The following is a 13,102-nucleotide window of genomic DNA, read 5'->3' as shown; positions in this document are numbered from 1 at the left end:
GGGTGTGGAGACTCACCACATCGTCAGCAATCAGGCCCGGACTGGGCGGAGTACCGGGTTGCACAGTCGGAGCCGGGGACGGTGCATGGCCCTTAGCTTTTGACTTGGCCTTGGCCTTTTTAGGCGGGGGCTCCGAAGAAGCCTCTGTGGCCGAAGTTTTGGATGAGGGCTTCGATGACGGCTTCGACGAGGAGCACTTCTTAGCCTTCCGGCTCGAGGGACGATCCACAGAACCGGAGTCAGGTCGGGTCTCTGGAACGGGTTGCCCCGTCGGTTCCGATGGGAGCGGCTCTGGTGACTTACGAGACGGCGCCGGTGAAGGAGTGGCGGAGCGGGGCCTATCTCCCGATGAACCCGATGGCTTGGGGGGGAGAAGATTGGCATCCCACAGGAAGGCACGGAGCCTGGCCTTCCGATCGCTCCTCGCTTTCAGGGTGAATGACATGCATACCGCACAACGCTCCACGACGTGTCCCGCGCCCAGGCAGATGAGACAGAGCTCATGGCCATCCGAGTGTGTCATTTTCGTGCCACATTTCAGACACTTTTTAAATAAGGCTGTCTGAGACATTTCGAACGGTATTCCCCGACAGATGGACACAAGAAAATACCGAACAGCACAGGAAAACGACCGAGAAACTCCGAAGAGACGCTGAGAGACAAATAACGCTAGAGAAGAAGAACCTTTTTGACGGCGGCGAAAAAGGAACTGAGGGAATGCCGGGGACGTTCGGATATATATGCATTCAAAATTGGCGGGAACACCGGCGCGCATGCGCGGTGGATCCGAACGTCCCCTTCACATTTCTAAAAGCTAGAAAAATCTTTTCCGCAGCTGGCCTGCGCCTGCGCAGTCCCAATGTGGGGCTGCACAGAAGGACGAAGACGATCTTTTCTGCTCTCTTCCTCAAGAAGCGCAGAACAGGAACCACTGCAGGCCCATGGCCAGCCTTCCTAGGTTGGGCTGACACTAGGAGGGGCTTCAAATGGGAAGGAGAAAAACCAATCATTTCAGCATAACCAATTAACAAAAAATTCTGTAATCCCATTACCAGGTCAAAGGATCTGTGTATTTTAGTTGCCTTGGAGGTGTTAGCGACTGAAACATATCAGCTGAATAAAACAGTTGTCCCCCCCCCGAAACTTTTACCTATTTATAAAAAATACCCTTCTTAAACAACAAATATGTTCCTTACATTGTGACTCATACCTTTAAGCACATTAAATACTATGACTAAGCAAAGCAAAGTCAAGTCAGTCCTTCCCAGCCTTTTTAAAAAGAACAGTAGCCATCATGGGTACTTCCCGTTCTGATCAGGACTGGGGGAGGAAGAATTTAACTTTTCTTCTCTCATGCAGATTCACTGGTTGAATACTCCTTCCCCGCCCTCATAAAACAGAGACTGGAAAGAAAAGGTGCCTTTTTGTCTTTCAGGGCTAACCGCAGCAATTGGCAAAACCACATTAGGGAGATGGAGGGTTTAAACCCGTCTTTCACTGCTGCATGAGCCCCAATCCAAACAAAGCTCTGATCCCTTTCAAGGACACCAGCAAGATCCAGTTCCAGTTCCTCCAGCATCCCATCTGTTTTGGCTCTTTATTATAATTACTGATCTAATATTTTTATAGTGCCAAGCAACTTAACATTTTTCTCTTATTCTCACAAGAAAGTCTGTCAAATAGAGAAAGATTGTTCTCATTTTGTATGTACAGAGCTAAGGCTAGGAGGGTGTGGCTTGCCCAAGGATTTTAAACTGGAAGATTTGGTCTTGTGTATACAAGCCAAACCCTCTGCATGGATTTAAAACTGCACTGATTTAAAAGAGGAATGCAAGGCAATCCCCTTTGAAGTTGTATATTGTGATATATCAGACTCTTATACCTCTTCCATCATTTGAAATCAGGCAGCTCTGTAGTGTCCCTTCCTTCTTAAAGGTCCAAATATCAGTGGAGAAAGACTTCAGCTTTTTTGGTAAAGTGCTGAATTTTTTTGCAACCGATTAACTAAAGAGTTCACATAAGACCACCTTTTTGGTTTTGCATTTCTTACTTTTTTCCCCCCTGGTTGCACTCTTCAGGTGGCTGCTAAGTTCCAGCTCAAGCGTAGTGGATCTAGAGTAACTTGCTAAAAGGAAGCTGATAAAGCAAAAACACTCACTCTATGGGGGCTTCTGTCACCCAGAAGCTACAAAAAGGAGATGTGTGAGGGTTTTAATATCCTCTTTTTGCTGCACCTGCGTAATTTCTGAAGCAGGGCAAACCTCAGGCTTGAACAAGGTTCTCAATCCATAACCCTCAGATGGTTTCCAATTCTTTTTAAGCAACAGGAGTGTGATTCATAAGTGACAGGTTTAGCATGCATGCAGACTAGCACATGCTACAAACCCAAACCACGAACACCAAGACCTGGGAGTTTCAACAATACCACAAACTTTGCAATGTGCTAAGAGGCTTCCGAATTGCTGTTTAAAAGCCATCGTTATCACATTGATAGGAAAGGCTCCTAATTTTTGAGAGTTTTGAACCAGATTACTGAATTCAAATAAGAAAACGTTACTCACTTGGTTCTGTCAGAAGACAGCCTTTCTATGGTGGGCAGAATAGCAGAAGTTCAAGTCAGTGCAGTTCTTTGAATATCTAAGAAAGAAAACCAAAAAAATTAAATTTGGAAGCATTACAAGGCAGTTAAGAGGTTTAACACAAGCAGCATGATTCTAAGAACACAAATGGTTAAAGAATTCTCCGTATTTTGATTTGTTTGTCTTTGAGGTACCACAAGGTTTTTGTTAGTTTGGTTGCAGCAGACTAACACAGCAATCTTCTTTGGAATTTGTACTTGTGGTCAAGGAGACAATCTTATTGTGGAAGGGAATCACTATCCCAAGGGTCTGTTTCTCCTGTTCTTAGAAAGCTGAACAGTAGTAAGTGCCAGCTGAACACAAAACAAAGGAAACATGCATTGTGGCACATAATGAGGACAGCGTGCCCAGCCTTCACAAAAAGGGCTTTAAAAAAACAAATAAAAGATTATGAAACGGCATGGCTACTTTCAAGAATTAAATTTGGATCGTGCTCATCGTCTAAGGAGCTCAGAGGATCACACACGAGGTTCCACTCATTTCCTCACAACAACCTGGTGAGAAAAAATATGTGACAGACTCAAGGCTAGCCAATGAGCTTTGTGGCTTGGGAAGGGTTTGATCCCGAATCAGTATGTCTGATCCAAGTCCCAACACTGTATCCAAAAACACCACATGGGCATTTTCAGTCACGGCACCAAAACGATGTAGCACCCTCTTCTTGGAGATCCGCCTCTCTCCTCTTCTATCACCTAACAGGTGAAGACTTTTCTGTTTTGTTTGGCACTCCCTTACTGACCCTCCTTCTCGTTTATGCATCTATGTGTTTGCATGTTTTGTTTTAAGGATTTTAAGTTGAATATTTTTGATTCTTCACACTACCTTGGGGACCCTGAGTTGGATGGAAAGGCAGCTTTAAAATGTTTGAAATAAAATAATTTGGGCAGGTGAGCTCCTTGATGCTGTTCCCTAGTTGTTTAAGGAGCTAGATGAGCACTCTAGCAACTAAGTAATACTACTAGGGAGTATTTAGCTCTGTATTTCCCAATCTTTTTTCCATGGAGGATGGCCTAGATTAATTTTTCAAATCCCAAGGAACCCCTGCCTATGAAAATGTTTACAAGACAGAAAATGTTAATGGCAGGGAGTTGAATTTAAGTACTGTGAAATTGTTTAAAAAAGGTACTTAGAGCTGTACACATAATACACAAATATGTCAACTTACACTGTAAGGAAAAAGTGAAGCATTCTCCTGTCTTTTTTTGTATTATCTAATTTTTTTTTTCAAATAAATCAAATCAACATTTACTTAAACATCAAAATAAAATTCACATCCAAAGTCAATATAAAGGTTTACTTTCAGTGTCATATTTGGGCTCATTTGTTTTTGGACAAATTTAGAATTTTTGGCAGAATTTTTGACAAAAAACCTCAACAGACAGCAGACTATTTCTAGTTTTGATTTTAATGTTTGTCAGACATAAGGAAGCTTGTTCACAGAGCCTCTCTCCAATGTAGCTTATACTGGAGTTATTCCATGTAGGACTATACTGCAAGACCTCGTGCTGTAGTAGGGTTGCCAGCCTCCAGGTAGTGGCTGGAGATCTCCCGGAATTACAACTGGTCTCCAGGCCACAGAGATCAGTTCACCTGGAGAAAATGGCTACTTTGGGGGGTGGACTCTATGGAATTATGCCATGCCAAGGTCCTTTTCCTCACAAACCCCACTTTCTCCAGGTTTCACTCCCCAGATCTCCAGGAATTTCCCAACTTGGAGCTGACAACCCTGTCCTGTAGCATTTGTGATGCATCCCAGAAGGGCAACTCAGGATAGTCACAAATGTGCCACACTGCAGCAGGGTGTGTGTATATATGTATGAGAAAAGTTGTCTTTTCCACTTGGAAAAATGTAATGTCCTCACAAAAAGGCAGCAGACAACCTTTGTGATTCTTCATGTGTGAAGGAACAATTCTCTGCTCTACTTCACCAAGTCAACAAGGCAGAGAAAGGAGGCCGTGGTGGTTACTGAAAGCCCAAGGCTACCTACCAAGCTTGTTTTCCTAAGCATTTGATGACGTATGAGCTGTATCTATCTAGTCTACACAACCGTCTCCAGACTGGACATTCTCCCCACCCCTCCCCCAACACCCCCACCCCATCCATTTCTGTAAGACTTCAGAAATTTGCAAAAACAACAACATTCAATTTATATACCTCCCTTCAGGACAACTTAACACCCACTCTGAGCGGTTTACAAAGTGTGTTACTATTATCCTCATGACAATCACTCTGTGGGGCTCCAAAGAGCTGTGACTGACCCAAGGTCCCCCAGCTGGCTTCAAGCAGAGGAGTGGGGAATCAGACCCGGTTCTCCAGATTAGAATCCTGCCTCTCTTAACCACTATCCCAAACTCCCATATTTTTTCCTTTAACCAACTATCATATTCTGCAGTGCATCCAGTCCTCAGCTGAACATTTTGGATCCCCATCCCTTAAAAAATGTTTTGGTTAATTTACGAAGTCATCTTTGTCAATATTGCCTGAAAAGTCCCTCCCCCCTATGTAGATACCTGTAGATACCTTGATTTTGCTGCTTTTGTTATCATAAGAGAGCCAGCCACTTTGTTAGAAGGATCAATTTTAATAGTTTCACTCCTTGGAATTATTTGCTACACTGAATTGCTGACAAAACTACAGTTTTAATTAATGCAGAAACACTAAAGCAACTTTGCACAGTCATAAATGTAGAACAGGAATGGTATATTCAAAGACTTTCAGTCCTGCTGTGTTGGAAAGTTCTGATTGTAATGAATACTCATCTGACGTCTAGAAAAGTTAGCACTGATTATCACCTTTCAGTGGTAGCAGCTGTAGTCATTTTCACATCTTCAGTCAAAATGGCACCCCCTGTTTTACACTGGAGCCTCCCCCCCCCCCAAACAGAGATAAGAGACTGGGTTCAGGAAAATGGCACTCCGTCTGGAATCGGTTTTTAAAACAGAACACTTTGTGCTCTGTATTAGCAAAGCCAACTTCTTCAGAAGATGTGACTGGTGCTGGCTATAGCATGATCCCCCATGGGGCTGGCAGTGAAGGGGCTCACAGCAAACTGGGTAGAGGTCTAACTTCCATGGAGCGTTAAAAGAGCTCATAGTTAGCAGTTGTTATTCAGCTAGAATTTAATGGCATTTTCGATATAGGCTGAATCCACACTTACCAGCATAGCGCTAAACAGTCGGGATGATAGCGTCTTCCTGGTGCGTTTTATGACGTCATTGCGCCATGAGAGCGGCATCGTGGCGCGATGACGTCATAAAATGCGCCAGGAAGATGCTATCATTCCGACTGTTTAGCGCTATGCTGGTAAGTGTGGATTCAGCCGTAGAAAGAGTGGGAGCGTTAACGCCACTCTCTGCATTCCTGTGCTCCTCCTTGCTCCACGCCCTCTTTAGCCAACCGCCATCACCCTCTCTGAACAACTGCCTGTAAGGCTCAGCCTAACCATTTGCCCCTCCTGTCACCACACCCTGGGCTTCCTGCTTGCTGCACCCTGTGAGCCCACCAGTCAATCTCCCTGTGGGTGACCCCTGGTAATTCCAGTTCCATCCCAACCCAGATGCCCCTGCCTTCCCTGCCAGGCATGCCTGGCTGTCTTCCTACCTCCTGGCCAGGGGGGAGCCTGCAGGTGTGTGGTCTGGTCCCAGAGGAAAGCTTAACAAACCTGGCCACATACATGTTTCTATCCACAATCTTCCATCCCCAAAAACCTCTTTCCTATGCTGCTGTTTTCTCAGAAGCAGCTGGGGCTCAAAAAGGCTGGCCCTCACACTGTACAGATCAAAGGAAGGAAACCTGAAAGCGTATGAGAGGATGGCCCTTCGTTGTTTAACAATCACACAATAAAGCATGGCATAGCAGCTATTCCATATGCAGATGCTCCCAAGCTCAATCTTTGCCCCTCTAGTTAAAGGGTTTGGGGCAGCAAGTATTGGGGGTGGGGGAGGAAGTTCTCAGACTTAGAGGGTCACTGCCAATCTGAAGAGGTTCCAATGGTCTGACGCACTGAAAGGCAGCTTTATATGTTCCATGTCAAATTTCATTCCCTTCTTGGATGTTAAGATAGGCTATGTATTGGGACAGAGTCACTGGCACCCTTCTCCTTGTGAGCAAATAGTTTTTATCACTATCTAGTAATCACATCAAGGAACATGGCAAAAGAAGTAAGTACCTTATTAAGTGTTTACTTTTGTGGGGGGAGGCGGCAAAAACTCCAACCCCGGAACCCCAAGTGAGGGGTACTAATAGGATGAGATGGTTCTGCACCAATTGTTCCCAGAACACATCACATGAAAACAACTGATATGAATACACTGTTCTTATTAAGTGTATGCATGTATGCAGGGGGTAATATTCTCAGCCATTTTTTAAAAAAATGCAGCCTACACTGCAGTAAAGCGAAGCAGTCGCTTTCTCTTGCCATGCCAATCTTTCTTAATGATCTCTCCTCCCCTAATTTTAGTGTACTTGATTAGCAAAATCATCACCATTTGATTGATAGCACTCCAAAAGCAAATGGATTATAATTTGTACTTGACTAATACTTCCCTATATATAATTGTACAGCATGAAGCCAGGCGTTGGAATTAAGTGTCTTAACTAAAGGTCACAGTACATACAAAGGAGCCCTTCCTTGCTCCAACATCCATGACATTGCATTTGACCCTTGCCCAAAAGACCACTTGACTGGACATCTATTGAAGGGGGCGATCGTGGTTAAAATGGCATCTAAGTTTGTGATTTCATCTATCTCTCTGCAATTGAAAAAATAGAAAAATGAAACACTTCCTTTATAAAAAAAAGCAAAGATGTAGTGTAAGATACTGGAGTTTAAACATTTTGAACACATTCTCCACCTCTACTCCTGTAACTGTGGAAGTGAACATTTCTTTAAAACTAAATGGCCTCTTTTATTTACCCTGAATTTGTTGGCAGTCAATTTCATCAGATGGTCCACCTGAGTTCTTTTATTATGGCGTGAGTAGAATGATTTCCTGTGTTCAATCAGGTTGTTTCTATTTGGGAATTATTCTTCTGTTGAGCTCTTACTGCTGATGTGAATGCAGAGGTATTCACAGGGGCAAAGGAGGCACCAGGTTTTGGCAGTGGAGGGAGATTTTTCTGTGCCATCCTTTCATGTCCACCCCCAACATGGCACTTTTGCTGTTTTTTAAAATAATTGGTAGTGCCTTGTTATGACACTATAGTGCCATCTTGTTACGACGCCAATCAAAGAAGAAAGCCAGGAGGAGATGAAAACAATGGAAGCCACTTTCAGTCCTCACTGGGTGTCTAACAAATAAACAAAAAGCCCATTGGTGATCGGGAGTGGGGAGAATGGCACCACCTGTGGCGCTGGATGTGTGTTGGGGGGAAGAGATAGAACAGACTTCCTTGTTTACGTGGATCCCTAATCTTTCTGGAAAGAACTGCTGAAGCAGCTTTGGGAAAACATGCAATGGAGAAGGGGAACACCTATGGCAAACAAGTGCAGAATCCCCCTCCCCAAAAACCCATTGCAATTGGGCAGAGAATCTGGAAGAAACCTCTGCATCAACTCCAGTCTATCCTGGGTTCCTCCCTCACTGGATGTATGGAGGAGATTCTTTGCTTGAGAGGAAAGGAAGAAGCACTAGAAACTCTCCTTTCTCCCCATCCCCACTCACTGAGCCCCACTCTCCCCACTCTCCTTTCTCCCCATCCCCACTCACTGAGCCCCACTCTCCCCACTCTCCTTTCTCCCCATCCCCACTCACTGAGCCCCACTCTCCCCACTCTCCTTTCTCCCCATCCCCACTCACTGAGCCCCACTCTCCCCACTCTCCTTTCTCCCCATCCCCACTCACTGAGCCCCACTCTCCTTTCTCCCCATCCCCACTCACTCTACAACTTGAAACAGAGATTTGGCAACATTTGTCTACTTAATTCAATTCAGTCAAAATGGTGAAGAGACAGACATCTTATGTGGACAATGTGAAATATGTCTATAGTCAATGCTATGTGAGGAGTTAAGATCACCCCTACTGGCCCTGTTCACAGCCTCTGTGGGTTGACAGTTTCCGGAACAGAGGGGCTGGGGCTGCTGCCACCAGCCATTCAGGCAGAGGTGGCAGGCAGATCATCTCTCTCCCCTCTGCTTGTCCCAGAAAGCTGGGTGCATCCAAAAGAGTCTCTGAGATGCCAGGGAAGCAGCAGAGAGATTTGCTGTTCACCAGTCCAGGCTAGCCCTGCATGGTTGGAACAAACCCGTGGCTGCAACAACAGGAAAGAGCAGTCTGGGGAGAGGAAGAGAGAGGGAGGGAGGGAGGGAGGGAAAACTAAAAAACTAAGAATGTGAATAGGGTAACAAAATAATATTTTTAAAAAAGGAATCCAAAATAATTTGTTTTTGTGCACCTATAATTCCCTATATTCTTTCAAGCATGTCTTGATAACCCTAGAGGCTAAAGGCTTGCTTTTTGAAAACACTCAGCAAACTCTAAGCTGAGATCACCAGAAAATTGAATTCTTTAACCAAGCACATCTTGTCTTGATTGTGCTCCCGCAGAAGCACACGTAACAGTCCATTGTATATCCTTCACTCCATCACCCTGCCTTTTCCAGTTCCAACTCAGTATACATGCATATGAAGCAGATTCAGATTCGGTCTATGACCAGCACGAAACAAAAGATCAGAAACATGTACATTACAGCAAATAAAAATTACACAGCAGTCAACATTTACTACAATTTACAACCCCAACGGATTTTGCAAGCCGCTGAATTTTTTTTTGCACAGCTAATAGTAATCTGCAAATTAACACAAATTAGACGCTTCTTTGAAATTTTAACAGAACAGCCTGAAAAGCTTTTAAGCAATGGGGCAATTGTATTTGAAGAAATACCTTGATAAAAAATGGCAATAGAATGGGGCATACTCCACTTTTGACCTCTTCAGTGCCACAGGGACAGATTCTCTCCTTCAGGGGGATCTTTTTATATCTCCCCTCCAAAACGGCAGAGGGGAGAGCTCTCTGTCTTGCCAGTGTAAAAGATCTGTTGTCTGTCTGTGTCTGTCTGTCTGTCTGTCTGTCACCGCTCATTCAGCTATGCAGAAACTAAAATAGGAAAAACCTTACTTAGTATTATTTTTCTGATATTTAATTATTGCCCGTATGTATTTTGCCACGGAAAGGGTAATGGAATCATTTGTTTCTGGTAATAACCATGTCACCTGGACTCTCGTATTAGGTAGTTCCGTATCTTTAAATAAAGGGGTAGCCTTTAACTCATTAAATATGGGACACTTTATAATCATGTGTTCAATGGTTTCAACTTCATCATATCGGCATCTGCATGTTCTGTTAAGTATATGGTACTTTCTTGTATCTACCCCCCCAAAACCGCCGAAGGAAGAGCATTCATTCTTGCCAGAGGAAAAGCTCTTCTAAGCTTTGGTACTGTCAAATAATAAAAATACTTTGGCAGTTTCATGGGGGGGGGGGGGATACAGTTGACACTGTCTACTCAGACAGGCAGCAGCTCTCCAGGGTCTCAGGCCGAGGTCCTTCATATCACCTATAACCTCATCCCTTTAGCTGAAGATGCTGGGGATTGAATCTGGGACCACCTGTGTGGCGAACAGATGCTCGTCCACTGAGCCACGGCCCTGCCCCAAGCTGTGCTAGCTTACTAAATACTGGATCAGCAGCTCCTCAATCTGCCAAACATGGCCAGCAGTTGGTCTTGATCCAAAGCAAGCCCCTGAAGCACTTGAAAAATTTTCTTCCTCCAGCTGATGGCTAGGTGTAAAGAAAGCCAATTAAAGGAATGTAGACCTAGTTTGTTGTTTAAAAGGTATCATCTAGTTTGAGCCAGAATGCCACACTTTGGGGGAGTGGTCCTCCTTTTTACAGACAGCACAACAGAATGCTAAATAGCCAAGGGCTATTTGCATGGAATCTGGGGTAGGGGTAACACCATCTTCTAGGAAAAGTGTATTTTGCAGATTCACTAATCAACCATTTGTCCTCCCTGTGCCAATGATTAAAGTAATGGAGGGAAGATCTGGGTAAGCTGAGATGGGCAATTCTGGCTGTCAGAAGACAAAATAAGAAGGCAGGCCTTCACTTTTCTCTCCTATCCCTATTCCACCAAAGCAATTAAAAATAAGATACAGTCAGCTGTAAAAGTCAGCTTCAAGGATTTCAGAAATGTCTGTACCTCCCCTCGTCCCCATTCACAACACACAACACCCCAGATCAGTCAGTGCTAAGTCTCTGAAACCTTCAGGGCTCTTATCTGGAGGCACCGGCAGACAAATAAATTGTACAGTTTACTAAGCTGCAGCTCCAAGCATCAATTAAAAGAGTGTGCCAGTAATACAGCAGAACAAAACGCAGCACTTTGGTTATGTAGTCTGGCTGTAACCAGTGAGACAGCCCGCTCCTTGCTAGCACGGTGTGTGTGGGCACACACACAGTGCAACAGTCCAGCCAAAGATCTAGGGTCCAAGGTAGGTCCTTGAAAGGTGGAGGCAGCCCTTCAGGATCTCTACTCCAAGACTGCTGAGAGCTTCACGAATTGTTCTTGGGATTGCCAGTGCCACAATCTCTCACCCTTTTGTCTGCCGCAAGCTACAGGGAACGGCTGCCAGCACTCAAGGAAGGAAGATGGATGATGTGGCAATTTTTCGTTTTCCCTGGCAGGAGAAAAAAGCAAGCCACTTTTTTATGAAGGCGGTGAAGTCCAGCAGCTCTTCCTTTACTGGAAACACCAAGCAAAGGAAAAGGTCACAAGAGGGCTACCCAGTGACAATTGCCTGTAGTTGTTATTTGAACGAGAGTCCACTACAGGTGCCAGGGGCATTAGCAAAAAGGGTACCTTCAGTAACACCTATAAGACTAACAAAATTTGTGGTAGGGTATGAGCTTTCGTTCACTTCTTCAGATGGTATCTTGGTATCTGAAGAAGTGAGCTGTGGCTCACGAAAGCTCATGCCTTACCACAAATTTTGTTAGTTTTATAGGTGCTACTAGAAAATAAAAACAGTCCATTGTAGCAAGTTGAGTCCTGTCTTTGATAAAACCAGAAGATGATTGTACAGCAATGTACATCTTACCCCATAGCCTGGCCTTGGGATGCAAACCCAGAGAAATGGCAAAAGGGGTGGAGAGCCAACCCAGAGACTTAGCACTTTTCCAGCCACAAACAGGCCACATCAATGGCTGCAGCCCAAGGACATCCAGATGCGCTGGAGTGTTAATTCAGTTCTGTCTGAGAGACGCTCCTGATTGACTTCCTGCTGCCTTGCCTGCATAAAGGGCTGCTTGTTGCACCCAAATATCTCAAGGCTAAAGAGATATCAATGCAGTTTTGACTGTTCTGTTTTTTTCCCCTCCCAACATCTCACATGGGAGGATAGAAATAAAGCAAGCTCTTTATCTCTGCTTCACAATGAGGGACAGCAGGGGAAGGAGGACAGCGCAAACAACCAAAAATGTTTATGGGCACAGAATTGTGAACAAAGCGAAGTCTGCAGGCAAAATTAGGAAAATCTGCCTTGACATGGAAGGCCCAAGCTATCTCAATCTCATCAGACCTCCAAAGCGAAGCAAGGTCTGACTTGGTTAGTACTTGGATGGAAGACCACCAGGGAAGTCCAGGGCCACCACCCAGAGGCAAGCAATGGCAAACCACCTCTGTTCTCTTCTCGCCTTGAAAACCCTCTGGGGTTGGGGTTGCCATAAATTGGCTACGAATCGACAGCACTTTGCACACATGCATAAAAAAAAAATTCTGCCTTTCCTGGTTAGTGGTGTGTGTGTAAATACATAACTCCAGTAGGCCTGTCAATATGAAACATCAGGAAACAAAAATCTATTCGAGAAGAGTGATCCCAAACATGGTACTCTTGGTATTGCACACAATGCAATACATAACCTATATTTGCTGGAATAACAAAGGCCACTAAGCAATTGCTGTATCACCATGTTACCAATTACTTTTTCTAATGAGATAAGCACTCCAATCCTTACTTAAGCTAAAAGATACAGTATCAGATTTGTTAATGAATTCTAAGTAGGCAAGTTCTTGATCCGTTGGTCCCCTAAGCATTTTGTCTTTCAGTACAGAACAGCAGCTTTGTATCAAGGGCAACATGCCCAGGGAAGTTGAAAAGATCCTCCACTTTTAAAATCAGACCCATGCCTGTTCATGGAGACACTGTTCCTTCAGGCTTATGAAAATAACTCTTTTCAATCAACTTCTGAATGTTATGTCCACACGTATCTGAAGCACGGATACACTTGGAGAAACTGTTCCTTCTGGTTTATGAAAAGAGCCCTTCTAAAATGTTAAGTCTGAACATTATATCCACATGTATCTGGAGTATGAAATGCACAGGATGACCGTGCTGTCTGAACACGAGAACCTCATGTATTTTGCATGTACATACAGCTTTAGAACGTGCAAACCGGATCTCTAG

At 44.3% G+C, this 13,102-nt stretch overlaps 1 protein-coding gene across 1 annotated transcript in view; it reads right to left on the bottom strand.

The window, feature by feature from the left end:
• The window catches only part of SRC (SRC proto-oncogene, non-receptor tyrosine kinase), a 123,837-nt gene that overhangs the window by 63,786 nt on the left and 46,949 nt on the right, over positions 1-13,102 (bottom strand). The window contains exon 2 of the mRNA XM_054979807.1: positions 2,562-2,637. The gene's annotated coding sequence lies outside the window, so the exon portion shown is untranslated. The remainder of the gene's footprint in view (positions 1-2,561; positions 2,638-13,102) is intronic.

This window comes from Eublepharis macularius, chromosome 5 (genome assembly GCF_028583425.1).
Source record: "Eublepharis macularius isolate TG4126 chromosome 5, MPM_Emac_v1.0, whole genome shotgun sequence".
Lineage (NCBI taxonomy): Eukaryota > Metazoa > Chordata > Lepidosauria > Squamata > Eublepharidae > Eublepharis > Eublepharis macularius.
The sequence above is the reverse complement of the archived record's forward strand: the minus strand, read 5'-3'. Positions and strand labels throughout refer to the sequence as shown.